This window comes from Manis pentadactyla, chromosome 4 (genome assembly GCF_030020395.1).
Source record: "Manis pentadactyla isolate mManPen7 chromosome 4, mManPen7.hap1, whole genome shotgun sequence".
NCBI classification, from domain to species: Eukaryota; Metazoa; Chordata; class Mammalia; order Pholidota; family Manidae; genus Manis; species Manis pentadactyla.
This window is the reverse complement of record NC_080022.1, coordinates 46,807,504-46,833,503: the sequence shown is the minus strand read 5'-3', so window position 1 is coordinate 46,833,503 and position 26,000 is coordinate 46,807,504. Positions and strand designations below refer to the sequence as shown.

The 26,000-nt window shown below is 41.4% G+C and overlaps 1 protein-coding gene across 5 annotated transcripts in view; it reads left to right on the top strand.

The window, feature by feature from the left end:
- Window positions 1–26,000, top strand: part of DAB1 (DAB adaptor protein 1) — a 1,149,186-nt gene that overhangs the window by 722,620 nt on the left and 400,566 nt on the right. Inside the window, exon 1 of one of the 5 annotated variants that reach the window (XM_036911227.2) lies at window positions 8,418–8,520. The exons of 3 other annotated variants lie outside the window; for them this stretch is intronic. The gene's annotated coding sequence lies outside the window, so the exon portion shown is untranslated. Of the gene's footprint in view, window positions 1–8,417; window positions 8,521–8,624; window positions 8,772–26,000 lie in introns of those variants that run through there. One more of the 5 variants, XM_036911223.2, reaches the window with a different exon arrangement.

The following is a 26,000-nucleotide window of genomic DNA, read 5'->3' as shown; positions in this document are numbered from 1 at the left end:
TGTATCTTTGCCTGGCAGTTAATGGGATCCACATTGAAGGAACTACACATGCAAATTACTATTAGCATGAAAACAGGTAATCACTATTTTTTTTTACATTTGCATCATCGTAGATGATCTTTGTGTTAGACAGTCTTTAGCAATGAATGATTGAACCAAAGGGCTGCAGTTCATTCAGACAGTTAATTCTAAATAAGAAATTCATTTACTGTCACTCATGTTACTCAAACAATGCAAAGCAAAGAGTGACTACACAGCAATTTAAGATTGGAAGCCTGAGACAGAAGCTGGAAATCACCTAGCCAAACCTTTTTAATTTACATATGAGCAAAATGAGGGCCAGAATGGGGAAGGTCACACAATTAATAAGTGACAGAGCTGGGACTAGAGCCCATTTTCTTTACTTCTATACCAAAGTCTTACATTAAAACATGAATGCTGATCACTTACTCCTATTTGGTTAGGAATTCCATGATTATTCAAAACACATTGAGGGCATAGGATAGAGAGATACTTAATGTGCTAAAGGAGCCAAAATGAAAATATGTTAAGAATGCTTCACAAATTCCCTTGTGCTATATTAATTTTATCTTGATTATTTCTACAGTGCACTAGTGGGGGTAAAAACAGGTATCTGTATATATTGAATGGTCTCATTTGAGTCCTGCCAATGTAAAGGTATGAACTAGAAACATTTTACATTAAAACAGAGCAAATTACTTATGGTAACCATTGCATAATGAAGGAACACAATGAAGAATTACAGTTCAAATTACTTATCAGGTCTCTTCCATTTTCTAAGTTTTTAAAGTAGAAAATTGCACAGTGTAATTACAGTAAGTTAATTTGCATTCATATTACAATTCAATGAGCAATTACATTCTTTTTTATTAAAAAAATATTTTATAAAGTGTGATTTGCATCAGTATGTTTCCAGGAAAGAGTGGTGACTTGTTCCTTGTGAGGTTGTCATAGAAATTCAACCATGTAGCCTAAGACCTTCTGGTATAGAGTTATAAGTAAGCTCTTACTGGCTTTTTGGGACAGGTCTGAAGTGTGATTATGTTTCAAAGATTTTAGGAGAACTTCAAGGTCTCACTGCTCAAGCCTTCTTTCCCTCCTTCATTTCCACCATCTGAAGCTTGAATTTCTCTATAGCATTCCTGCCAAGCTCTCATTCAACCTATATTTGATTAACTCTTGTGCCAGGAAATTCGTTACCTTCTGATGACACCCACATCATTGCTGGACAGTGCTTTTGTTTTGTGGAGGGTGCTTTGCTTTGGCCTAATCATTATTGCACTAATGTACTTTAAAAGATACCTTTTTTCCCATTCATTGCTTTGGTGGTGCTAAGCATGACATAGTACACTTTTTTATATTGAGAGTATAACTTTCATTCAGGACTTGCAACACTAGCACACAAATCTGTGATGGGATATAATAGATTGTTTCCCATAGGGATTGTGGGATCTAATCAGCTGTTCCACTTTTTGTGTGCCTGGTATTTAAAAATTTTTTTTAATTAAGATAAAAGAGACATATTTTGAAATGTGTATCTTAAGAGTAATCAGTTTTGACATATGTACTTACCTGTATAACCAACACTACACTAAAGATACAATATATTCTATTATCCAAGAAGGTGCCAGGAATTCTTGGTACCCCTTTCCAGGCAATCCCCCTCCACAGAGGCAGCCAGTGTTCTAATTTTTTTCATCATAGATTTATTTTGCCTGCCCTTGATCTTCATATAAATGGAATCATAATAATGTCCTTTTTTGAGTCTGGCTTCTTTGAGTCAACATTTTTTAAAGATTTATCCATATTGCTGTACATTATCAGTAGCTTGTATTTGTTTTTTGCTTAGTAATATTCCATTGTATGAATATGCTACAATTTATCCATTGTACTGTAGAAGATATTTATGCAGTTTCCAGTTTGACCTATTATTAATAAAGCTGCTTTAAACTTTCTGGGGTGTGTGTGCACATATGTGTGTACATGTTTTATTTCTCTTGGTAAATACCTAGGATTAGAACACCTGTAAGTGCCTAAAGAGTAGATGTATTCCTAACTTAATAAGAAAGTACCAGGTCATTTTCTAAAATGGTGACACCATTTTACACTTTCACCAAAATGTATGAGAGCTCTGTATCCTCACCAATATTTCATGTTGTCAGGCTTTCAAATTTTAGATGTTTAGTGGGTATGAAGTGATCTCTTATTATGGTTTTATTGCATATTCCTTATGATCAATGATATTACACACCTTTTTAATGTACTTGGCTATTCAATATATCTTCTTTTGTAAAATGTCTGTTCAGGTGTACTGTCCATTTTAATTAGGTTGTTTATCTTTTATTACTAGTTAATAGAAGTTATTTATATTTTCTGGATTTAAGTCCTTTGCCAGATATATGTATTGTGAACATTTTTTTCCAGGTTTGTGGATTACCATTACTTTTCTTATTGTTGTCTTTTGATCAGAGCACATTTTAAATTTTGGTGAAGTCCAGTTTATCATTTTTTAATTTTGTGATCAATGACTTTTGTGTCCTAAGAAATATGTGCATATCACCAAGTCATAAAGATACTTTCTAAAGTTCTCCTATAGAACCTTTACCATTTTAGCAATCATATTTTGTACTACATCTGGTGTGAAGAAGGGATTGAGGTTAATTTTTTCCGTATGCTTATTGGGGGCTGATACCATGTTTTAATGATTTTTTCTTTGCTCAACGAATCACATTGGTACCTTTGTCCAAAAAGAAAAGATCTGTTTACTACAAATTTGTTGATCTGTTCTACTGATCATTTTATTTATCCTAATGCCAATATCTGTGATACAATGTTGATTATTGTAGCTTTATATTAAGTGTTGAAGTCAGGTAGGATATGCTCTCTAATTTTGCTCTTCTTTCTCAGGATTGTTTTGGTTATGCGAAGTCCCTTTACAGTCCTATATACATTTTAGAATTAGTTTGTCAATTTCTTGAAAAAGTGTGCTGGGATTTTATTGGGATTGTGCTAAATGTATAGTTCAGTTTGGGGTGAATTGACATCAACATTGAGTTTTCCAAACCATGAACATGGTATGCCTCTGCGTTTATTTGGGTCTTCTCTAATTGTTTTCATCAATGTTTTTTAAGTGTTGGTGCAGAAACCTTGCACACCTTTTATTCAATCTACTCCTGAGTGTTTTTTTTATTGTATTTTTGCTATTGTAAGTGACATTTAAAATTTTCATTTTCCAACTGTCTGACTAGCTATATAACTTTGGACAAATTACTTAACTTCTCTGAGGTTATTTATAACCCATAAAATGTGAGTTCATGTTCTTCTTAGAACAAAGCCAAGTATAAATATATACAAATGGCCTTTTTAGGTTCTTTTAATATTAAGCTGGATAGCATATAGAAAGTTCATAATGCAATACTTGGTATGTTAGAATTCTTTTGGTCAAAGTGAACAAACAAACAACAAAACCAGGCTTAAGTAATAGAAGGAATATTTTGGCTCATATAACTGAAAAATCTGGGTGGGGGATGGTAGGTGACTTCAGGTATAGTTAAAGCAAAGTCCTTCAACAATGTGCTCACAAAATCTCTATTTCTCATTCCTAAGTCCTGTTTTCTTCTCTTGGTTTCATTCTCCAAAGGATTTTCTTATGGAATGAGTTTCTTCAGTTACAGGCTTAACACCTTTCCAGTTTCCAGTCCAGTGGTAAAGAGAAAGCATTTTTCCCAGTTGCTCTATCAAAATACATAGGTCACACATTTGACCATCCTTGAATCGTAGCCAGGAAATATATTGTACCCATCCATCCCAAAGCTAGGGGTAGAGTCAGCTCTACCACAACTAAATGGAAAAAAATATTATTGGGTGGGGGAATGGTTCCCCAGTGAAACGTGAATGTTGCTTACAGAAGAAGGAGGAATGGCCCCAGAGAGGTACCTGCCATCCACGGCAGCTATACTGTCTGGCTACACTGAAGCGCGCTGATTCTTCCTTAGCCCCATACCCTCTAGGCATCAGAAGCGCGGTCATTTCCTGATAGCTTTTAGTCTCCTCCTATTTTCAAGCGCTAACATCTTCTTAAGCTCCACTTTATGAGTGAAAAAATTGGGGGTTTGTGTTGGAACTTAAGAGCCCTTTGATAATCACTTTAGCTCTCCATTTTGTTTCTACTGTGCTTTTAGCTAAAAAGAGCAGATTGGTGGCATAAATACAATTGCAGTGTTGCTCCTCTCCTCCACCTCCTGCTTAGAAAAATAAAAGAAGTGCTATTTATAGGGCCTATACCAGAGTTGAGTTTAGTTAATACTGCCACACAACTTTTCCCTGGAATCAAGCAAAGCCCATATCATGAAAAAAGGCACTTTCTGTTTTGATAAAGCCATATAGAAATTTTTTTCATTGCTTTTTGACCTAAGAAGAGAAGTAGTAATTGGCTATTTCTCTTGTGTCCAGGGCATACAGAAATAAGAGTACCTGAAATGTGGTTAATGTAAAGTTTGCAGAATATTTTGTTTCTGACTTTTTTTTTTAAACCTGCCACCTCTACTTTGAACCTAAAGTCCAAAGTCCTGAACATGGCAAACAAGACCTTTTATAATTTATGTTGCTTCTCTAGAGTCAACTACAGCCACCTTCAGAGAAGAATCTCTTCTATGCCTTTGTACATTGCCTTTTCTTTGCCAGAAATAGCTTTCTGTGCTTCATCTGGTTGCTCAGTTATCTTTCAAGATGCTCTCACTTCCTTCATGAAGTCTGAACATCCTACACTGGTTAAATGCCTGTATTTGATGTTCGCCTAGCAGTCTGGGCTTGGCTCTATTGTGGCACTTACTGCAGTGCAGTGTGAGGTTGTGTCAGGTGCCTATGAGTCATATGAGAGCAAAGTTTTTTGTTTTTTGTTTTCTTTCTCTGCCAGTGCCTGACATTGTGTCTGGTATAGAGTAAGCGAGCAGTGAACATTTTTTTAATGAATGAATAAAATCTGAGTATGAACATGAATTTGAATGAAAGGGACTGTGAGAAGCTTAAATATCTTCAAGAGGCTTATATATCTTTGGTATTAACCTTTGAAATTTTGTGCATCCTATGTCTTAGTATACTTTGGACATGTGATTTCTGTAATAAGCTTAATAGAGATCTTCTACTGAACATTATTCAACATTTTATTAAGTTGAGAACTTCAGATGTATAGAAATATTAGCATATTCCTGGTGTATGCAAGCAGTACAAACTATATAATAAGCAGTGGCTATGTAATAATTTGTGTTTGAAACTTCCAGAGCTTACAGCACAAATTCATGTTATTATACTCTGTGGCATATTTGAAACAACTATAGGAATAAACAGAAATTTAAATGTATATATTACACAAATTGAGCTACTTTTCATTCCTTTGTTTGAAAGAGTAATTATTGCTAGTTAGATTTATGATATCTGACATTAGGTTTTCTTTTCAATCGTGTCTCAGACAGCACTTATATAGATCACCCTTCTGAATATCTTGAGAATAATGTACATAGGGACGAATTATGTGAAGTTTAATAAAATTCACTTTTGCCCATCTGCATGCTACTCATATCCATATTTTTTATTCAGTTGACTCAGAAGTTCCTCAAAGGCAGGATCTGTTTCTAATTTATTGTCATTATTTCCAATGTCTAGCACAGTGCCTGATATAAAGAATGGAATCCTTAAAAAGCTTGTAGACTTAAAATGAACTAGTTTGGAATTGTTCTTGAAAGAGAATCAATGTTTATTGGGCAACTTACTCCATGCTAGCCATGCCCAATACATTATCTCTTTCAAGGCTTGCAGCAATCTCATAAGACAAGTGTCTCATAAAGCAGGTATCACCATTGTACAATTGAGAATTTTGAAGTTCAGAGGGGTAAGCAACTTGTCAGTGATCATTTAGGTCCATCAGATTCCAAAGTCCATATTCTATTCAGTACACATCAATAGGAGTACTTCTCTCACTGGGCTGCCCTGAAGACTGAATGAGTTAATGTATGGAGAGCATCCTGAGCGTGCCTGGGACTTGATAAGTGGTATATCTATCTTTGCTGTTCTTTGTAGTTTTCTATTTCTCAGAATAGATGATGAAGGAATGTTCATTAGTTTTTTCTTATGCCACACTTAACACAAATAACATTGCTATTTAAAAGAAAAGGAAGAAAGCACTCTTTTTGGATGAGTTGTTTCCTGGTGTGTTTAGCATAATACCTTAATATAGTACTTTAAGATTTGGTTTGGTTTAACCCAGAAGACTGTTAGGTTCTTGGTGGGCCTTGTGTGCTGTTAGAATTTTCCAGCCTGGAGCTGGAACAGCTGCAAATTGTTGCCCCTGGTCGATTAAATGGGAATTTGTCGAGTTTCCATGGTGGACCTTGTCCAACACTGAATATAGATGGAGTTTTATGTGAGCCTCTTCCATTTCTATTACTTGGCCAACTCTGTGTCCTGCATTCTCTTCAAATTCTATACTCATAATCTCAATTGAAAACAGAACAAGGTGGACAAGGGGTGAAGGCAGCAACTCTCACATGCAGGGCCTTAAAATGTATGTTGATGGTTTTGATACTCCACAGGGATCACTGAAGCATTGAGAAACTTTGTTTTTTGGTAGAGTCAGTGAGAAGTTAGACCTGTGTTCCATCACTGAAGTTTGACATTTGTCCCAGCCACCTGAATTGTGAAGCAGTTTCTGCAATCCCTTTCCCTGTTTCAAGTAGGTCTTTGATTTGTCCATGCCTCCTGTTTGCTTTGTACTGAGTTCAGACTCCTGAGGTGTGTCTTTATAGATGAGGAAACTGAAGTGTTTATAGAGTTGCTTGGTGAGCCTGAACTTTCTCCTAAATGAACCTTAAGTGGTCAGTGGTAACTCTTCCTACTTTTCAGAACATTGGAAAAGTTGGAGATGCTTGAGCCACTTGCCCTGGTCTCCACTATTAGATTATTTGGTCATACCCAGAAGTTGATAGAAGCAGTAGTATCAAGGGAGGCACCTCCCTCCCAGCTTGTTGGGAGTTCCCTCTGGTCAACTATTCTCCCAGGATTGCATCTTGCCAGTGACCTCACAAATTTTTCTTGTCTCTATGTAAATTGCTATCTTTTCAGGAGGTGCATGACAGCCTCCATTTGCTCGGGCTTCCATTTTTACAGAAGCTGTTATTACGGAATAAGTTTAATGGGTCGTGAATTTTGTGGAGAAAGGGAGGGTCTCTGGATGACTTTGTATGTACCAGCTATGGACCTATTGGCTCCACAAGGAGTGCATTAAGCTAAATATTTTTAGCCCATTGACTCTGGGGGTAATAACCCTAAATGCTTCATTAAATTTTCATGGGTGAGTGACAGAAGCTATGAGGGGAAAAAACAAAACCCAAATCTGCCACATTAGCTTTATTATTACACAGCTGGAGGATGGACTGTGGCCCCTAAAAAAGAATAAAAATAAACTTTTTAAGAAACTATTGCCTGCTTGCCTTCCCTTTTCCGTTCCCTGCTCCAATGGGGCAGCTCTTAATTTAATTTTTTTTTTCCCTCCCACACCTGGCATTCTGGCCTCTGGAAACCGGTTATACCACAGCAGGCATTTACTGGAGTAGAATCCAGTCTCAGGGTAGAAGAATTTTCAGACCAACACAATATTTTGTGCATTTTGGCATATCTTTGCACACTCGGACCAGAAGGAAGGAGCAACTGACTGTGTCCTGTCTGGGACCTTCTCCCATGCATGTTCTAATTTGAGGATTATCTGCTCCTGAGCATTCTAAGAATGTGAGTGGTAGGGGTGGATGGAAAGGGGGAGTAGGGATTATCTGCGGCCTGCATACCGTCAAGGGCAGGAATTCCGCCCTAGACTGACGAAAACGTAACAGATACGTCTTTTTTGTTGCCCTTGCCCAATTTTGCCTGGGAAGCCTCAGTGGAGACAAGAGCCTCCGAGGCAGGGTTGGCCACTGGGTGCTAGCGCCCCCTTCTGCAAAGGGGCGTCGGGGCAACAGGCCCTTGCGGAACCCTGGCTCTTGTTTACGCTCTCTGGCATTTTATTTTTGGGTGTGCGTGTGTTTAAAGGCGTGGATGAAAGAGTGGACCCTGGGGGAAAAAGGGAGGCCGGGCGGGGGGCTCCTTCTGTTGGTGGTGAGGTGACCAAAACACCGGGTACTTTGTGAAACTCGAGTCTGGTAGCTTTCCTCCCTTCTCTCCCTCACCCCTCCCCGCCCGCAAGCTGGGGCGGAGACCCTGTGCTCTCCTCTCGACTGGCCGGTCCAGGCCGGGATGGGGAGTGAGCGCAAGAGCTCCGAAGAAGCGACTGCGAACCGCGGCGCCTCCGCTTGCTCGCTGGCTCCTTCCTCCTGGTTCTCGTCGCCACCGCGACTCGGCTAAGCTCTCGGAGTGCGCTTGGGAGGCTCAGAGAGCGCTCGCGGGGAACGCGGGTGGGAGCCGCGGGGCCAGGGCGAGGGGCGCCGCGGGCGGCAGTGGCCATGCAGCGAGCAGGTGAGCGGCGCCGGGCGGGCGCGGGGCCCGGCGGGGCGGGGGCGGCGGGAGGAGGCGGGCTGCGCGTGGGGCGGTCTCCTCCCCCCGCGCTGACGCGCGCCCGTGGCTCCCGGGGAGAATGGACCCTGCTCGGTGCTCGCCCGGGCTTCCCCGGGCTGGAGAGCGCGCCTGAGTGCCGCCGCCCGCCGAGCATGGGGAGCCGCTTCCTGGGCGGCTGCAGTAGCGGAGGAGGATGCTCTCGGCGAGTTGCGGTGAGGAGTGGGGCTGGGGGGAGGAGGGGTGCACGCGGCGACCCTAGGTCCTGCGCGGGCAGGTGCCTTGTGGGGACACGGCGGGCGGACGCCTGGGTGGCTCCGCCGGGGCCCCGGACGCGGAGAAGGAGCCCTGGACGCCTCTTTCGGGAGTTCGGCTCTGGGCGCCGCGGGGATGGCGACTGCAGGTTTCTGCTCGCGCCCTCCACCTGCTATGGGGAAAGGAGCTCTGCTCCTTCCTCTGGCTCTCCTCCACCACCCCCAGTTTCCCTCCTTTGGGCTATGCACGATCCCCTCTCCAGACGTGCTCACCCCAAACCCTCATCTCTCTCCGGGACCCCCTCCTCCCTCCTGCGGTTCGGGCTCTTTGCTGTCGCGAGCCTCCCTTCTCCCGCTCCAAAACCTCTCCAGCGGCGTCCCGGGGACGGACTCCCTTCCCTACTATTCTGCCCCCGGCCTGTCGAAAAACCGACTCTATCCCAGTAACCCCTACCCTTTCGCAGACACTGTCAGAGCTGAACCCGCGTCTCCTCAGACTCCAGCCTTGCCCCGGTCCTGCCTCGACTCGGTTCTCTGCCGCACCTCCATTCCACTCCCCAGGCCCCCTGCTCCCCGAGAGCTCTCCTCCCCAGCCCGCTCCTCTTGCTTCTCTCTGCTCCAGACTTGATGCTCTGACTCGGGTGCAGAGCTCAGGGCTTTTTTTTTCTTTTTTCCCTCCTACCGGGGAAACTTTAAAATCTCCGTGGTTTGGCTCATAACGAAGCTCTATAAAAAGGACTCAACCGCCAAGAGTGTGCGGAGTCGGGGAAGTAGAATGGGGGAGGTTGTATCGCGGCGATGGAAAGGGGCAGTTGGATAGTGTGCGAAGTAAATTGCAGAACGACGGCGGTGGCTGCAGCCGGGACTCTCCTTCCGCCGCCAGCTCCGTCCCGCGGAGTATTATTGTGACCCCTGGTGGGAGGGCGCGTCGTTTCTCTGCACTTTTTAAGCTCCTTTTTCTTTTTCGGTGGTGGTGGTTGTGGACCTGACGGGGTAAGGGGTCAGCGGGAGAGTGATGGACCCGAGGGAGAGCTGCGTGGCGAGGCTGGTGCCACTTAGCGTCTGCGTTGAGCTCCTCCTGGACCCGCCAGACTGTGTATGTTTCACTCCCTGTGAACTACCTTCCACCCCCAACTGCATCACACAAGTCCCCATTGTTGGGGGTCTGCCCGGGCACTTCCGCCTGGGCTGGGAGAGTCTGAAGGAATGGGTGGGGGTGGGGAGGCGTGGGCGCTTGGAGACCGAGCTCGGGCTTGCTGCGTGCTCGGCGGCGGGCGGAGCGGAGAGCGCCGCGGCGCGGGCGCCCGTGCGCTCGGGCGGGTGTCTCCCGCGGCGGGGGCGTGCCGCGTGGGTCGTCGCCTGCGTGTTCGTTTGGGTGCCGGTGCACGCTGGGGCTTAGCTCTTTTAGGAAGAGGGGTGACTGCGGAGCTTGCGGAAGCGAGTGCGCCTTTTGCTGCCCAGGGAGCGGGGCTGGCGGGCGAGTCCTCCCAGATGGATGCTGCAAGGCAACTCCTGGCGAGTCGACGGGGACCGGAGCGAGGATCCGCGGTCTCTTCTCCCTCCCTTTTGCTCTCCTCCTGCTGGCCCATTCGGCATACTTTCACAATGTTGATGGTTTTGAATAAAGGCCTTGTGGGGGTTCCGCTGACACTTCATAACACTTAACATGTTTTCAAGTAATCATATAAATTAAAGGTGGCTTACATTCAGAACCCCCTAATTATCCGGTTCAAGTTTGTACATTTATGTGCCAATTATAGGTATTCGGGAAATCCATAAAATTATAAACTATCCCCACCCCCTGAATTAGCACCCTTTGTTTTTATTATCCCAACGGTGAGTGATTCTGGATGGAACCCTGAACTGCACACGGAAAAAGATAGATGTGGGGCGGCGGGAGGAGAGGTTGGCTGGAGTAGGGACGCTCCAGAGCAAACCTCTCCCCTTCTCCCAATCTCTTTCACTTCCTAGCCTGACGAGCTTGGTGACAATTGTGGAATCTGAAAGGGATCAAAGATTTTCTTGATTTCCTGTTGAGAAGGGGGACCTAATCAAAGCTGTATAAAAGTCAACTTCTAAGCAATCAGAAAGTGTCTGCTGATGTCCTTGATTGAAACCCCAGCATTTAAATGGAGTATTGAAGGACTCGCTTTGAAGCGCTATTGTTCTTTTCCGTACACAGAGGCCCTCTGAAAGGTTTAGGAAGTTCAAAATGCAGTGATTTGAAAGACTGACATTGTAACTATTTGGCAATGCTGAGAGGGTTGGCAGGGATGAGAGAAGAGGCCGAGGTGGGAAGTGCAAATGTGTTGGTACTATCTTCTTGGGAAGATGCCGGTGCCGTTATCAAGTGAGAACTCAGTTCTTCTACACATCAAGTTGGCAATTAAATCTCTTCCTAAAGCGGATTTAGAAGATGATTTTTAGTAGGCTTTTTTTTTGTGGTTTGCTTAAGGTCTGAATAGGCATATCTGAAACATTTAATCATGTTCATTGTATTCAACAATAAAATCTGAATAAAAATTACTTATTGTTGATGAAGCTCATCTCACAAGCTGTTTCACAGTATGCCTCATTTACAAGACATATAATTGTGTGAGGCTGCCAGGAGGAGATGGTATCACTTATTGTTCATTTTCTCCTCCCAAAACCAGAGAGGAATATGCTTCTCCGATCCCCTTTGCCCTCCAAAGTAATTTTTCTTAAATGGGTGGGTGTTTGGCTTGGTACCTGATAGTATTCATCTTAAATATTGCAAGTGGTGGATTCTGGATGCCTGGAGCCACCCTGCAGGCAGATGAAGAATCTAATTGTGGGAGCATTTCATTTTGATAACTCACTCAAGTCAAACATTTTGTTTGTGCTGGGATTTAATCCTTTCAAACTAATAAAGCTAACAATGCAAGAAATTCACAGTTTATATCTTTTATATGGCATTTAAAAAAACTGAAAGCTGTTGTCAAGAACTTTAAATGTTATTTAGGGCTTACTGTGACAAAGAATGTTCACTGGTTAAGTGATTGAGGATAAATCACTTGACCTCCCAGAACCTCAGTTTCATAATTTGCAAAACAGGGACATATTATCTACCTTGTGGGTCTTTGAGCAATTTTGTGGAGAAAAATAACTCATTGGGCACCTTGGCAATAGCAGGACTTAAGGAGAATGGTAACTTTTAGTAATAGCTTAGAATTATGCTAAGGAGACAAGATGGTATTTAGAATTGGAAGGCCAGGATCAAATCTAGATTCTTTCTGACTTTGTGATCTTTGGCAAATTACCTCTCTTATTAATAAAAATAGGAGTAATTAACCATTATGGAGTACTTACTAAGAGTCACATAGCTTTTTAAGCACTTTGCATGCATTAATTTATTTAATCTTTAACCCTAGGAAGTGGATACTTGCATTCTCATTTCCATTTGATTGATAAGGAAACTGGGGCACAGAGAGAGTTAGTAACTGACCCAGGGTCACACAGCAAATAAGGTATAGAACTAGGATTTAAATCTAAGCCTTCTGGTTCCAGGTACCCCCCCTAACCACTGTGTTAGGCTGCCTCTGACTGAGGAGGTAATCCCTGTTGTCTCCCAGGGTGCTTGTGAAATTTCATGGGGGATAACTGAATAGACTTCCTGAAGAAGCAAGCTGTAGATTGTTCCCAGGTTCAGTGCTAGCAGCACAAAGTGGGTGTTGCTCTCTGGTGCCAACAGGACATTGGGCTGATCGCATTGTGAACACTTGTGACTTTGTAACAGGTATTGGTCAGTCTTGGTTCACATCTGTCTACTCTGTTAGACTTCATTAGTAAGTATGCACAAATTGTGTTACTGCCATAGCCTGTCTCCAATTGTGGTAAGCAGAGATTCTTAACCCTTGATATTACAGGTGGTTAAAAGTCTACTTGGATGCTAGACTGCCTAGGTACAGACCTCTGGCTCCCCAAACCCTGCCAGCTGTGTGGCCTTGATGCAACATACCTAACTTGTCTGAGCTTCAATTTTCTTTGTAATTAAGTAACAATACCTGCCAAGTAAGATTGTTGGGGGATTATAGAAATAGTCCCTAACAGGTAATGTTACTTAGCTGCTAATGTTATCCTACAAGTAAGATAAATATCTTGCCCCTTGCAAATAAAAAGTGTTCTGCTTGCCATTGATATCCTGGTGTTTAAATATTCTAATAATACCTGGTCTGGTTTTTTTTCCTTCTAACCTGGAGCTAAGAGGAGATGTATTTTAGGATTTCAGGCAAAAATTTTGTTCTGTTTAGCTTATTGGAACTACACATTTCCCCTCTGGTGAAGGGAATTGTGAAGCACACACAATGCAAGCATCTCCATGCCATCGCACTTTTCAGCCATCATTTTGAGGAAAATAAAGCAATTATTTGACTGAATTCTAGAAGTAGATTAGTCAACTCTCCCAATTTACAGACTGGAAAAACAAAGTAGGCTCCTGTGTGTGTGGTAATGGGGGCATACATAACTTTATGGCTGAGTGGCACCATGAGAAACCAGAGGTCTTGGACTCCAGTGCTCCTTCCTTTAGACTTGGATTGTCTCATGCCAGAACAGAGACATGGCCTGAAATACAAGTAAAACTTGAAGTGGGGGGATGTATTTCCAGGCTAAGAACAGGAGCCAGCCAGAACTCTGTACTGAAAAGAGAGTTCAATAGGAAAAGAAAACCTTGCCTCTGCTAAATACATTTATGTCCATAATAGCTAGCACTGGTCTTGATCTGTGAAATGCATATCAGGGTATGAACCAGTGTTATAAAAAACAACCAGACACATTAGGTCAATTAATCACTTGAATACTTCCCTTAAATCAGAGAGCAAATGACTGAGTTTCTTTTTCTGTGAGATGCTTTGTATTTTACTTCCATTTAGTTCTCAGATGTGGGAAGGTTTTGGTTCAGGAATCATAAAATTCCTCTGGCTTCTATTTCATGAACTATGCAGCATATTCTATTGGAAAGAAATTGCCAACTTGCTTTTATTATTATGATTTTACTTTATTTGAACTCAAAATATAACCAATCTATAATGCCAGTGGGGGATTCTCATAAAGGGAAAGGAAAACAGAAATAAGATTCTGCTGAATGGAAGAACTCAGAGCTCAAATGATAAAAGTTGTGCTGTGGTGAAGTGGGTTGTTTAGCTTAGGGGATAGGAATGAGAGGAGGGCCTTCTTAGATGTGGCAAGTTCAGAGTGAACTAAACTCAGCCTTGTTGACCACCTATATACAAGTGAGTCTTACCAAAATTACCAGCCCTGTGTATCTACACCAAGCTTCATACCAATTGCTGGCTTTCTCTGTTGGTCAATCTATTTCTTGACTGGACTTGATCTGTTTGTTCACTATCCATTGTTAAGCTATCTCTGTCTCTTCCTTTGCCTCTCCTCCTTTCTGTCTCAGAATTTGCCACTTTTTTAGTCTTTGTGTCTGTTTCTATTCTTGTTATTGTCAAAATTGAGGAAAAAAGACCAAAAAGTTACAAATATACAGTTAGAGTATCTGGGAAATTGAAGAAGCCAACTCAGGACATGCACACAGACATCCCTTCTATGTCCATTTAACACATACTTACAGAGTACCTACTTTGTGTCTGGCTCTGGCTCTGTGCTAGGCATTATGGGTAGTACCAAGATGCAGAGTCCCCCTAGGCACTGAGCCTTATGCATAAATAACTGCAGCAGTGTGAAGTGTGCAGTTATCTCAAAATATCTGTATAGCACTGCAGTCTTGCAGAGGAATGATTTAGTCTCCTTGGAGAAAGGAAAGGATGGCAAAGGCTTCATGGAGGAGATTGCATTTTACCTGGACACTGAAGGTTGACTAGGAGTTTATCAGGGGTTGATGGCATTCCAGACTGGAAGACCTGTACTGGGAAAGATAGGCATAAGGATTCCTTATTGGTTGGGGGATGGGTATAGTTGGATGCTGCTGTAATACAGAATATGTGGCTGAAGTGGATTATTTTATAGAGTATCTTCCAAAAATATGTTCCAGGGAACACTAGTATCCCCCAAGGTAGTTAGGAGCATTTAAAAAGAAAGAGCATTCAGAGCGAGAAAGTTCTATGCTCAATCAAAAATATTTTGAAAGCATTGAATTGTATATCCTACTTTTAGTAATGCATGGTATTTACTGACATATTAAGGCTTTAGAGGCTTCTTGTGGTAAAGAAACTCATTTATCTCTAAGAATTTTCTAAACTTAACTTGTCATAGTATCTTTAATTTCAAGGAGCCCTTCTTAGTATTTTATGAGATAGACTGGAGAAGATGTTTGTAGGTAATGATTTTTAAGAAGAGGAGCTAATTTAATGAATGAAGTAATGTGATTTGAAATGTGATATAGTATATATAAGACACACAAAAAGAGTATAAATAACAATACAGTAAAAAGCAATATGGTAAATAATTTTTTACTGACCACTCAACTTATGAAATAAAGCCATACAAATACAATTGTATTTGTGACCTTTCCCTGATCATGTCTCTTTTCTTCCTGCCAGAGGTAGCCACTGTTAATAAATTTGGTACATATCATTTCATATAATCCTTTCAAATATGCTTTTCAGAAGAATAAACTTAAAAAGAACTCCACTGAATTCTCATCCAGTTCTTAGCTAGTCACTATAGATGCAAAGTAAGAATTAGCTATTTATCTAATAATTTTCCTGGAATAAAGGATATTTATAAGCTCTTTAAGGGAAGGAAATATGGCTTCTCTTTCTAACAACAGTGTTTGGAATACAGTAGGTGCTCAATAAATTTCTGCTGAATTGGATTAAATATGTACAGTCTCATGTAATTTATTAAATTCATGTGGATAAAAAAAATTGGTGTAAATTGTTGTCCATGGACAATATTGAAATTCTTTGTGATAAGTGATCTTGAAAACTTTGTGTTTTTTTTTCAGATGTTTGTTTTATAATCTGGACTTGGAAATGAATAGTAATAATCATCCACTGAAAGTCATCTCTGTATTTTTTGAACATCTTTTAGAATCATTAACAAAAATTACTTACCCAAATCTGTCCTGTTAAAATAGCTGATTCAGTAGAGCTATCTACTTCCATTACAGGAAAAATGATGAATATAAATGCTTTCAGTCAAAAAGGAAATTTGTGAATTAAAATGCCAAGTAATTACTCAATACCCAGACATTAAATACTTTGAAGGCACATGAAGGTCCTATCTTTAGGATTCCAAAGAAATAACTGTCAGTAACAGAGTGTTACAATTAGGCACTGTCATGCCAGTGTAAGCATTTCTCTTGATATACGTGAGGGATGTCCTCCTCAAAAAGCTTACATCATTGAAAACATATGCCGTATTTGGGTGACATTTTCCTAGAGTTTATTTTAGAATATTGCTGAGGGATGCATGGTAGAAAGAATAGAAGTTGAAAGAAAGTGGAGACTTATAGGCTCACTGGGGAGACATTGTTCTACTAAATCATGGTTACATGGAAGATAGTAAATTAGCTTTACCACAGGGCTTGAAGTTGACCATGGCTGAGAATCCACCTCTAAGATTTTCTGTCTTTGATTTTGCTGGAACAGACTTCTCCTAGCAGTTTTGGGAGTAGCAGTAAAACCCCAGTAGATAACAGAAGGAGAGTCAGCTTTGGGTGTGAATGATCATAAACAGTGCAAGCAGTGCACAGAGTGTAAGGAAGAGGTGCCATGCAATGCTATCCCGTTGTGATTGACCAGTAATAGCCATGCACTTTGATGATGGCGCATGCTGGTGCTTGAATGGGAGCACACATTATTCTGAACAGTATTATATGAGTGCTCACGAAAGTTCTAAATTTAAAACACAATCATTCAAACATACTCAAGCTGAGCCAGAAGTGCCAGTGATCCAATTGTAGATGAAGTCAAAGATGGGCCAACCATATGCTGAATCTGAGCAGTGGTGTGTATTGTTAGAATATAGTTCTAATGAATGCAAAAAGGTTACTGTAATTTATTCCTTTGGGAAGCTGAATAGATTTATAGACCACATAGAAGTTGGGTTCTTGCCAACCTTCTGCTACCTAACTTTTTAATTTTAATGTAGTTGAATTTATCAATCTTTTCTTTTATGGTTAGTACTTTTTATGTCTTGTTTAAGAAAGCCTTTTTTTTAACCCTGATGTCATAAAGATATTCTCCTTTATTATCTTCTAAAAGCTTTTATTGTTTTGCCTTTCACATTTAATTTCTATAATCCATGTGGAGTGTGTGTGTGTGTGTATGTATGTGTGTGTGTGTGTGTGTGTGTGTGTGTGTGTGTGTGTGTGTGTGTGTGTGTGTGGTGTGAGGTAGGAATTTACTCTAATTTTCTTCCATATGGAAAAAGTTATCCTGGCACTTAGGGTCATTTTCTAGGCATATGTTTTATCTGCTCTTTTGTCTAAAATACACCTCTTTAATATTATAGCTTTATAATAAGCCTTGAGATTTGGCAGAACAAATCCCCACATTGTCCTTCTTCAGAAGTATCTTGGCTTTAGTCTTCCATTTTATAAATTGTCTTTTAAAGTCACACAAAAATACTCATGATTTGATTGGAGCTCTGTTGAATTTATAGATTAATTAAAAGAGATGTAATTATATATATAGAGATATAATATCAAGAAAGATATGCTCTTAAGTCTTCTATGCATAAATATAGTACCTCTCTCCACTTATTCCTAATTTAATGTCTTTCAATACAGATTATAATTCATAAAGGCATGCATTCTTAGGCTTATTTCCAGGTGTTTTATGTTTTTATAGTTGCCATTGTGAATGCTATCTTAAAAATTGTATTTTTAAATTATATACTAGTTTTCATCATATTCTACCTACCAGTATTTCTTTTTCTGGATGGTGGAAGGTTATAAGGAAAAGAGAAAAACTGGTGCTTATTGAGTGCTTATAAAGCAGCAGGTACTTTATTTTCATGGTCTCATTTGATCCCTGGAACACCCTCAAGGGAAGGGCTGTGGGTAGCTTAGCACCGTCCTTGATAGAGCTTCACAGACTGACAGTGCTCAGCATATTCTGTGTCGCAGAGTACAGTGGGAGTGCAGAAGTGGGGAGCAGGGCTGGTGAGGAGTGATCAACAGAGTAGCAGCCGTGACCTTGTTCCAGTGGCTGAGGTCTGTTCAAGTTTTCTCTGGTTTCCCCCAGAGAGTGAGGGTGTGTGCAGGAGGGCACAGTCTCCTCCTGCATTGACACTGTGTTTGGCATGAGCAACCTGATCTGGGGCATGGGTGCCAGATCCCGGCTCCGATGCACTGGTCTGGCATTTCAGGCAGGCCGAAGTCATCTGGATGCCTGAGGGACAAATTGCGGCCAGTAGTTACAATGTTGTTCAGCTCTCCAGGCCGATCTCAGGTCAGCGAGTATTACTGCCACTTTCAGATTGAGGAGCCTGAGGTCTAGGGAAATGAAAAGATGTGCCCAGGTCATCCAGTTGAGCTGGAATAGAGATTCGGGTGCCATTGCACTCGTACTTGCACCCGTATCAATATTCTTTCCACCTCACCATATTGACTTAAGATCCTCAAACATATTATGATAATAATGTAGTGAAATACTGAGGCATTTTTCATTTGAGGATGGGCCATTATGCATGAACATTGTGGCCAGTATCTGCATGATTGGGGGAGAGGTGTCTAACTTCGGCCCATGTGGTGATTATTACTTGCCAATTGCTAGCCTTCCCTCTCTGTTACTCTGGTAGTCTCTTTCTCTGTCTCTGTCTCTCTCTCTGTAATCCCTTATGTCATTAATCCTTTCATAAGCCCACTCCCACTCATTTGTCCTCATTCTAATAATATTTACATCTTAGAACTTAGTGCAGCTTTTCATTTATTTCCAAAATTTACACCTAGGATATCGCTACTGATAAAATTTAAATTCCTCTCCCTTTGCCAAAGTACCTCTTTCTCCTTTGTCTCATGTCCTGTTATCAGCACATGCTTCATTGTATTTTCTGGAATGAAGGCAATACATACTGATAGTTGAGGTTGGTATAAAAGAGGATGTCTCATAGAGAGCAAGGCAAAGGTGACCACTGGGTTAACGTGATAACACTACGTATTTTCTCTTTGCTATCTGTGGATTCAGATATCACCCTGTATACATTTGACTACTCTTCAAATATATCAGTGGATAGGGAAGTCTTGATTTGTTTGAGCAGCCATAAATCAACATGGCTGGGAGGACAGGGGTTGGCGGAATGGACTCACACTGCCCTCTTAAAAAAAATAAAGATCACACAATACAGGCTCAATCTAAGTTTGATGCTTCCCTCTGTCTGTCTTTCCCAGGCATGTGTATCTTTCTCAGGCTTGTTGAGCCCCAGACTCTATTTTAAGCACCGTACTTCATTATGTCTTCAATCATTCTGCTCCGTGTCTGTTACTCCTGATTTCTCTGAAGAATGAGAGTTTCTCAAGGACACTGCCTACTTGTCTCCCATGCCCCATATGCTTGGTTTTCTGAGGACGTTCACTTTAAAGTCTTGCCACCTTTAGGTTTTAAAGTCTACTGCAGTTCCATTACAGTAAACTGTCCTTTGGTGAGCTATTTTGTATCTGTGAACATACAGTAAAGGCTTTCTGTTGTAATTTTAAATACTTCCTTCTGGGCATATTGTTAGCTCCTTTTATTCCAAGTCTGTGCCTATCATTCCTTCCCCTTTCCTGTCCTGTATTCTCTTCTCCTCCCCTCCCCTCCCCTCCCCTCCGCTTTCCTTCCTTTTCTCCTTACAGTTTTATCAAATCTAAGAAATTGCATGAAATCAACAACATCAAAAGGGCTCTCAACCTAAAGGTTTACAGTGTAATTTTACAGGTACTAGAAATGCTTTATTCCCTCTTTCATATGCATTCTTTCAGTGGAGGAAGAAGTATTTAGGGAACATTCAAGAGGTGGACTTCATAGTTCCTTGTCAGATCTCATAAAAACATAAGTATTTTACATGGGTGATTGTTCCCTTGGTGGATTTTCTGTAGTCGGTTTAAAATTACAGCCTAAAGATTGAAACTCTGCCAGCTGAGCTACCCCTGAACACACCCCAAACAGCAACAGCCCTACTGCCATGACTAACCAGAATGTAATAATTCTAACCATATGCACTGCGTCAGTGGGAATCTAGTCAGGAGACATGTACCAGGTAGCTTAATAGGAAGAATTTAGTACAGGACACTAGTTATAAAGGTGTTGGAAGAGCTGAAAGTGTGACCAAGAAGCAGAGCACAGAAACTAGCAGCAGTAGGAAGCCCACCTTTTTCTAGATCTGCAGGCACTAAGGGAAGGCCTGGCCTTCCTGAGCCCAGGAATTGAAGTTGCTGAATACCATAGTAGAGGCTGTGTGGGTGGGGGAGGGGGGCAGGCACCACCCAGCAATGGAGGTGGAGATTTGGCCACTGAAGAGGATGCCACTTTGAAGCAGAAAGAAAGGGGGAAAGGGAGAGAGAGACCCCAGCATTTCCTCCTCTTTCCTGTCTCTTGCCAGTCTTTCCAATCAAAAGATCCTAACAGGAAGTCAGTTGGCAAGGGATCCTGGGAATGGTATTTGGGATCAGCTTTGTGCCACCCCCAGCAGGAAGGGGCCAGGAGTGGATCTGAGAGAAACAGGTAGAGGACTTGTTCATATGCCAGGAAATGAAATCTCTAACAAAAGTGTTTATTAATATTTCAGAGCTAAAGGAAAACAATGAAGTGAAACACTTATTCCTCCTCTTCACCTTCCACCTGGCCTCCCCTGCCCCCAGCCCATCCCGTCCAGTCTCACTTACAGAAAATTGAGAGTAACTCTATGGCAGGTGCACCCCCACTTTGCCAGGATGAGCTCTGGTAGTGTCGGGTGCCCTGGTGGGTAAGACGCTAGCCGTACTGTCTCTTTCCTACAGTTCCAAAATCTAAAAGGGTCTAAAAAGTCAGTTTTTTTATAACTAGTGACACAACCTGAACTGACTTGAGGCTACTTATAATCTTCATTGATACTTCTGAGTGAATAGTCTTAGGAACGGCTTGAGACACATTAATGAATTTGATTATAGGGTGCCACCTCCAACGTGGCTAGGGGTGTTATTACACATGAAAGGTAGGCATATGGTATAGTATACTCTGCCTTTCTAAAACACAAAAATGAAATCTGCATTCTGAACACATCAGGCCCAAGGGATGTAGACAAGGAACTGCGAACCCTTACTTCAGCGTGACAGAGGAGGAGTGAACGGAAGTGTGCTCTGGTAGGACACAGTTCCAGGGCAGTGCCCATGGTAAGCATCACAGCCCTCTGGAATCAGAGTGGCGGAGCGGGCTGGGCCTTCACAGCCCGGCAGAACAGCCTGCTTGTTCTGTAGATGAGAGGGCTGGCTTAGGTGGGCGACCTGGCACATGTGTTGCAGGGTCACAGGGTTGGTAGGGGACCTGGAACCATTTCTCTCCCCTTTGCAGTGAATGACCTTTTAGGTTTAATTCTTTGGTTGTCTCATATATATAAGTACTCAACATTGAGACAGAAGAAAGCTGGCAGATGAATATATAGATAAATCTAGATGTTAGCTGCAGTAATTTCACATTTGTATAGCATTTTGTATGTACACACACAAACTATTCAGATACCTTCTCCTTTGATCCTGAGAACGGTCCTACATATAGACAGGATGGGCCTTAATACCCCCGTTTTACAGATGGTCAGACCAAGGCTTGGCCAATAGCTAGCTCGGTGGCCATAGGCAAGACCCTTAACACTCAAGAGTTTCAACTGACAAATGAATTCTTACAGAGCTGTTTCATAAATCAAAAGAAGTAATGTATTCAACATAGATCTGAGCCTGGTGCAGCTGACATGCCACAGATGGTGGTTCCTTCTCCCCTTGTGCCTCCTCCTTCAGACCAGTGAGATAGATTGCACAAAGTCGCATAGCTATCCCCTTTGAAAAGGGCATGCTTCAGTATGATGATGAGGATTCAGTATTTGAATGATGATAGACCTCCTCTCTCGGTACCTCCCTTAAATTTTCAACTGTAAGAGGAGGGCCTTGCAGTAATGCCACCCTGTGTTACTTCTCTCTCTCTTTCCTCAGAAGTTGGGTCATGGTTTGCTGTGACCTTGGTGATTCTGTTGTCTTCACAGGTCAGGATACAGTTTAATGTTTTGTTGATTCCAAATCTGGCTGTAGGGGAAGCAACCACCACCACAAACACAGTTTGTTACAGAAAGCAACTTTATTTCTTGTTAGCACACGCTGGACTTTATCATAATTCACTTTAGATGGACATAGTAAAATATTTTGTTTTTCTGAGTATTTTGCAAGATTAATACAGCTGTATTCTTAGGGAAAGTTTATTATTCCATAACTTAACAGAAAACTCCAGAGGAAGAAAATATGAGATATGTTCTGTAGGTAAATACATCAGGCATGTCACTGCCAGAATTGAATTATGCATGCATTATTCAGCTCGCTATCTTCTGGGTACATTACAGGTTGCTGATATTACAGTGACTTCACCTTGGCCATGATCTAAACAAGCAACTGTTTAATTTTATTTTTAAATTGGGAGAGTGTGAGAGGTAGGTGGTAGCATGTGGAATAATCATAGTCCTGGGGATGCTGGTTCTTTCCGCCCCCTCAGCTGCACTTCAGCGACATTAGAAAGGCATGCATTTGGACCTGGGCTTGTTTGCATAAAACCGTGTGCTCTGGGTCACTGCTGTCTGTGAAATGGAGGTGGTGTGCTGGTAGCAATGATGATAGTGATAATGAGAATGGTGAGGAGAGTAATAGCCACCTCTGTGTCTATTACAAGGAGTAATGACTTATGGAGAAGTATGGTTTGTGTTCTGTCACTTTATTTACTCAGTATTTATTGAGGCCCTGCAGGATACTGGCACATGGTGGGCTCTGTGTAGATAACCATAGAGGGCACAGGCTTTCTCCTCAAGATCCAGGATTCATCTAAGAAGCACAAATAAACAGAAAGTAATGTGGTGGCTAAGTGGGACAAAAAAGTGTTCATGGAGAGATGAGTTTTGCCAGCGTAGGAAAGGGTCAGCAACTGAACTAGGTTTTTTGACTTGGAATTTCCTGGTGAGTCTTCCATGCAATAAGTTAGTTCCAGGTACTGTGCTGGGCTTCAGGCTTAATGGGTGAATGTGACAGAAAGTGTAGTTGCCTTATGGCATGTAGAGTCTACTGGAAGGAAACCAAATCAATAAAGGCATGAAGGAGGCCCATTCCAGGTAAGGGACCGTGACAGACGTAGGGATGGGCACTTCCGTGTGCGGGGAGCCCTAAAGGCTCCCTAAGTGGCAGAATGGCAGGAGCCAGGGAAGGTGAACCTGGGAAGGTAGGAGGGCCAGCTCACGGAGAACCTTGTTGCCAAGTATTAGCCCTGAGATTGTGGTTGGGTGGATGGAGGTAAAATACTTTCTCCTCCGAACAGCCTCCTTGGCAGTTCCCTCAACTCTCTTATTACCTGGGGTTGAAAAACAGTCTAAGGAGGCATATGGTTGTACTTATTCAGGTAAAATAAGGACATGTGTGTGTGTCAGGTGTGGTGTATTTTAATGGTCTTTCAGGTGTCTCCTGTTGTAAGAACTGCAAACCTGGTGCTTACAGGGGCCGTGCAGTTACGTCAGTGAGTGAAGCAGCCTGGGGACAGGAGGGCACTTGCAAAACCACTGTTCCCCTCCAGCCAGTGGCTGCAGTAAGAGAATGTTGGACCCAAGTACCCAGGTCTTCAGCTTTTTCAAGGAAAGCAAGAAATCTCATGTGTTTTTTTTTTTTTAATGCGAAACACATCTGTTTAAAAATTTGGCATAAATCAGTTAAACAACAGGAAAAATTTATAGGCTAAAGATAACTGCTCCATGGGCTGTTTTTAGCTTGTGGACCACCCATTGGTGAATATTGGTCTATTTTTATAATTAGTATGTTATGACTATATAAATCTTCCTCGAATGGGTTGTTCAGTCAACATACCAAGAGGTAAACTGGATCATTTTTGGTAAAGGAAAGTTTCCACAAGACAGTTGAATGGTAGAAATTGGCCTTCATTTATTTCTGTGTGTTTCCTCCATTAACTTGTTTGTTCTTGATCAAACACTTTTGATCCATGGTAAACCTACAGTAAAACCAGCATCCATGGCAATTCTGGTGTGTGCTTAGCTGTTTACAGGACAACACTGAGATTTGTATCTAAGCCCAGAGCTGCCCTAGGTGAGCTTGTTATGTACTGCTACCAAGGCAAGTCCCCATAGTGGGCAAATGTGCAGTTCTAGGGTCTGTAAATGACAGTGTTTCTGTGGCTTTTTCACTTTAGGTTGAGACTCCCATCCACTAAAATATGCACGTTTCAAACCAGAGTGAGAACATGAGCAACTTCATAGTTACTGTGGAATTGAGTGAATGTCATAAATATTTATTTATCTTTTTCATAGCTGGCATAAAAATGTTAGGATATAAAAAAGTTGTTCACTATAAAAAGAACAGAAAATTCATTGGCTATTCGTCTCCGGAAGGCGTGTGTCTCTTTGGGTTTTCATTAGCGTCTAGCAATATACTTTGAGAAATTAGATTTGAACAGAAGCTTCGGCAGAATAGGAAAGCTCCTAGTGTTCATAATTAACCCATTTTCAGCAAAAACCCATTACATACAGAAGTCTCCTTTTAACCACTTATCAGCTATAGTCAAGTTCAATGAATTTTTCTTCAAGAATTTGTTTCTGTAAAAAAATAACCCCTTGTTTATTGAATTTGGAAAACAAAAAAATATAAAAGAGAGAAAATTTTCACTTAGAGTATTTCCACCCAGAAGCAAATCATTGTTAATATTTTGAGCTGCAGAGATAAAGAGGCTAGGGTTTGAGGTCAGACCACCATGGGTTTCTGTCCAGGCTTCTCCATTTATTTAATCTTGGCAAGTCTTATTTTTTCTCATCTGTGAAATAGAAATGAAGATTTTATCTATTTTATCAGACATTTTGTCTATTACACCAGATAATGCATATGAAACATTTGGCATATGGCTTGGCACATAGAAAACATTAAAAATATGAGCTATAGGATTTTTTTTTCTTTTTTTTACTACCGGTTTTGCTGTGTGAAGTTCATGTTATTGATATGCTGTGTTTTCTTTCATTAATAAAAGAAAAAAAACCTCACTTTGTTCCCATATCTCTAAGAAATACTCTCTAAATATCCATTTTAATAGTTATAAACTTCTTTAAGTGTTCATGTCATCATTCTCATGTAACTTTTCCTTTATATATTTAAGTTGTTGCTCATTCTTTTTCATTATAAATAATTCTTCTTTGATGAATATTCTTTATTCATCAAACCTTGGAGGCAGCCTGATTTCCTGGTTAGCATAGTGACCACATGCCAGACCTGGAATAGGCAGAATTACTTCCATCCTTCTCCAATGGACGTTCTTGTGATGATGGAAATATTCTCTCACTGCACTGTCCATTGTAGCAGGCACTAGCCCTATATGGCCACTGAGCATTTGAAATTCAACTAATGTGACTGAGAAAATGAATCTTTTTGAAATTAAATAATGATTTAATTTTAGTTTAAATAGCCCCATGAGGAAGTGGCTACCATTACTGGTTTTACTGTTCTGGTTCAAAGAGCAGGGTGGACTTAGGCTGGGATTTTGTTAGACACAGATATCTATAAAACAGTTAGCGTTTTTTTCTATTTTTTTTTTCTTTTAAGCCCTAGTACATTCTTTTTATTTTGATGGAGGGCTACGGTAGACAATGGCTCACATGCCTGCTCCTATGTTAAATTAGAAGTCTGAATTAAAAATTTTTGACTATATGAGGACTCTTCAGGTTATCAGTGACAAGAATCCAGCACAGTATGACTTTAAAAGGGAATTTCTTGACTCACATAAGCAAGTCTAAGTGTAGTCTGGCTGCAGGCATCGTTAGAGCTGAGGGCTCAGTCAGCCCTGTTTCCAAACGTCAGCTTTGCATTCTCTGTGTTGACTCTGTGTTAGGATCTCCCAAAGCAGTGGTGAAGATAGCTACCAACAGTCTAGGTTTACATCCTACTAGCTTAAGTCAACCCTGGCAGGAGAGAGGGCTTTTTGCCAGTAGGTCCACAGAATGGCCTTGAGCTAGCTCTCAGTGGACTTGTTCTCATTCCTGAATCAATCACCGTGGTCCCAGTTGGAG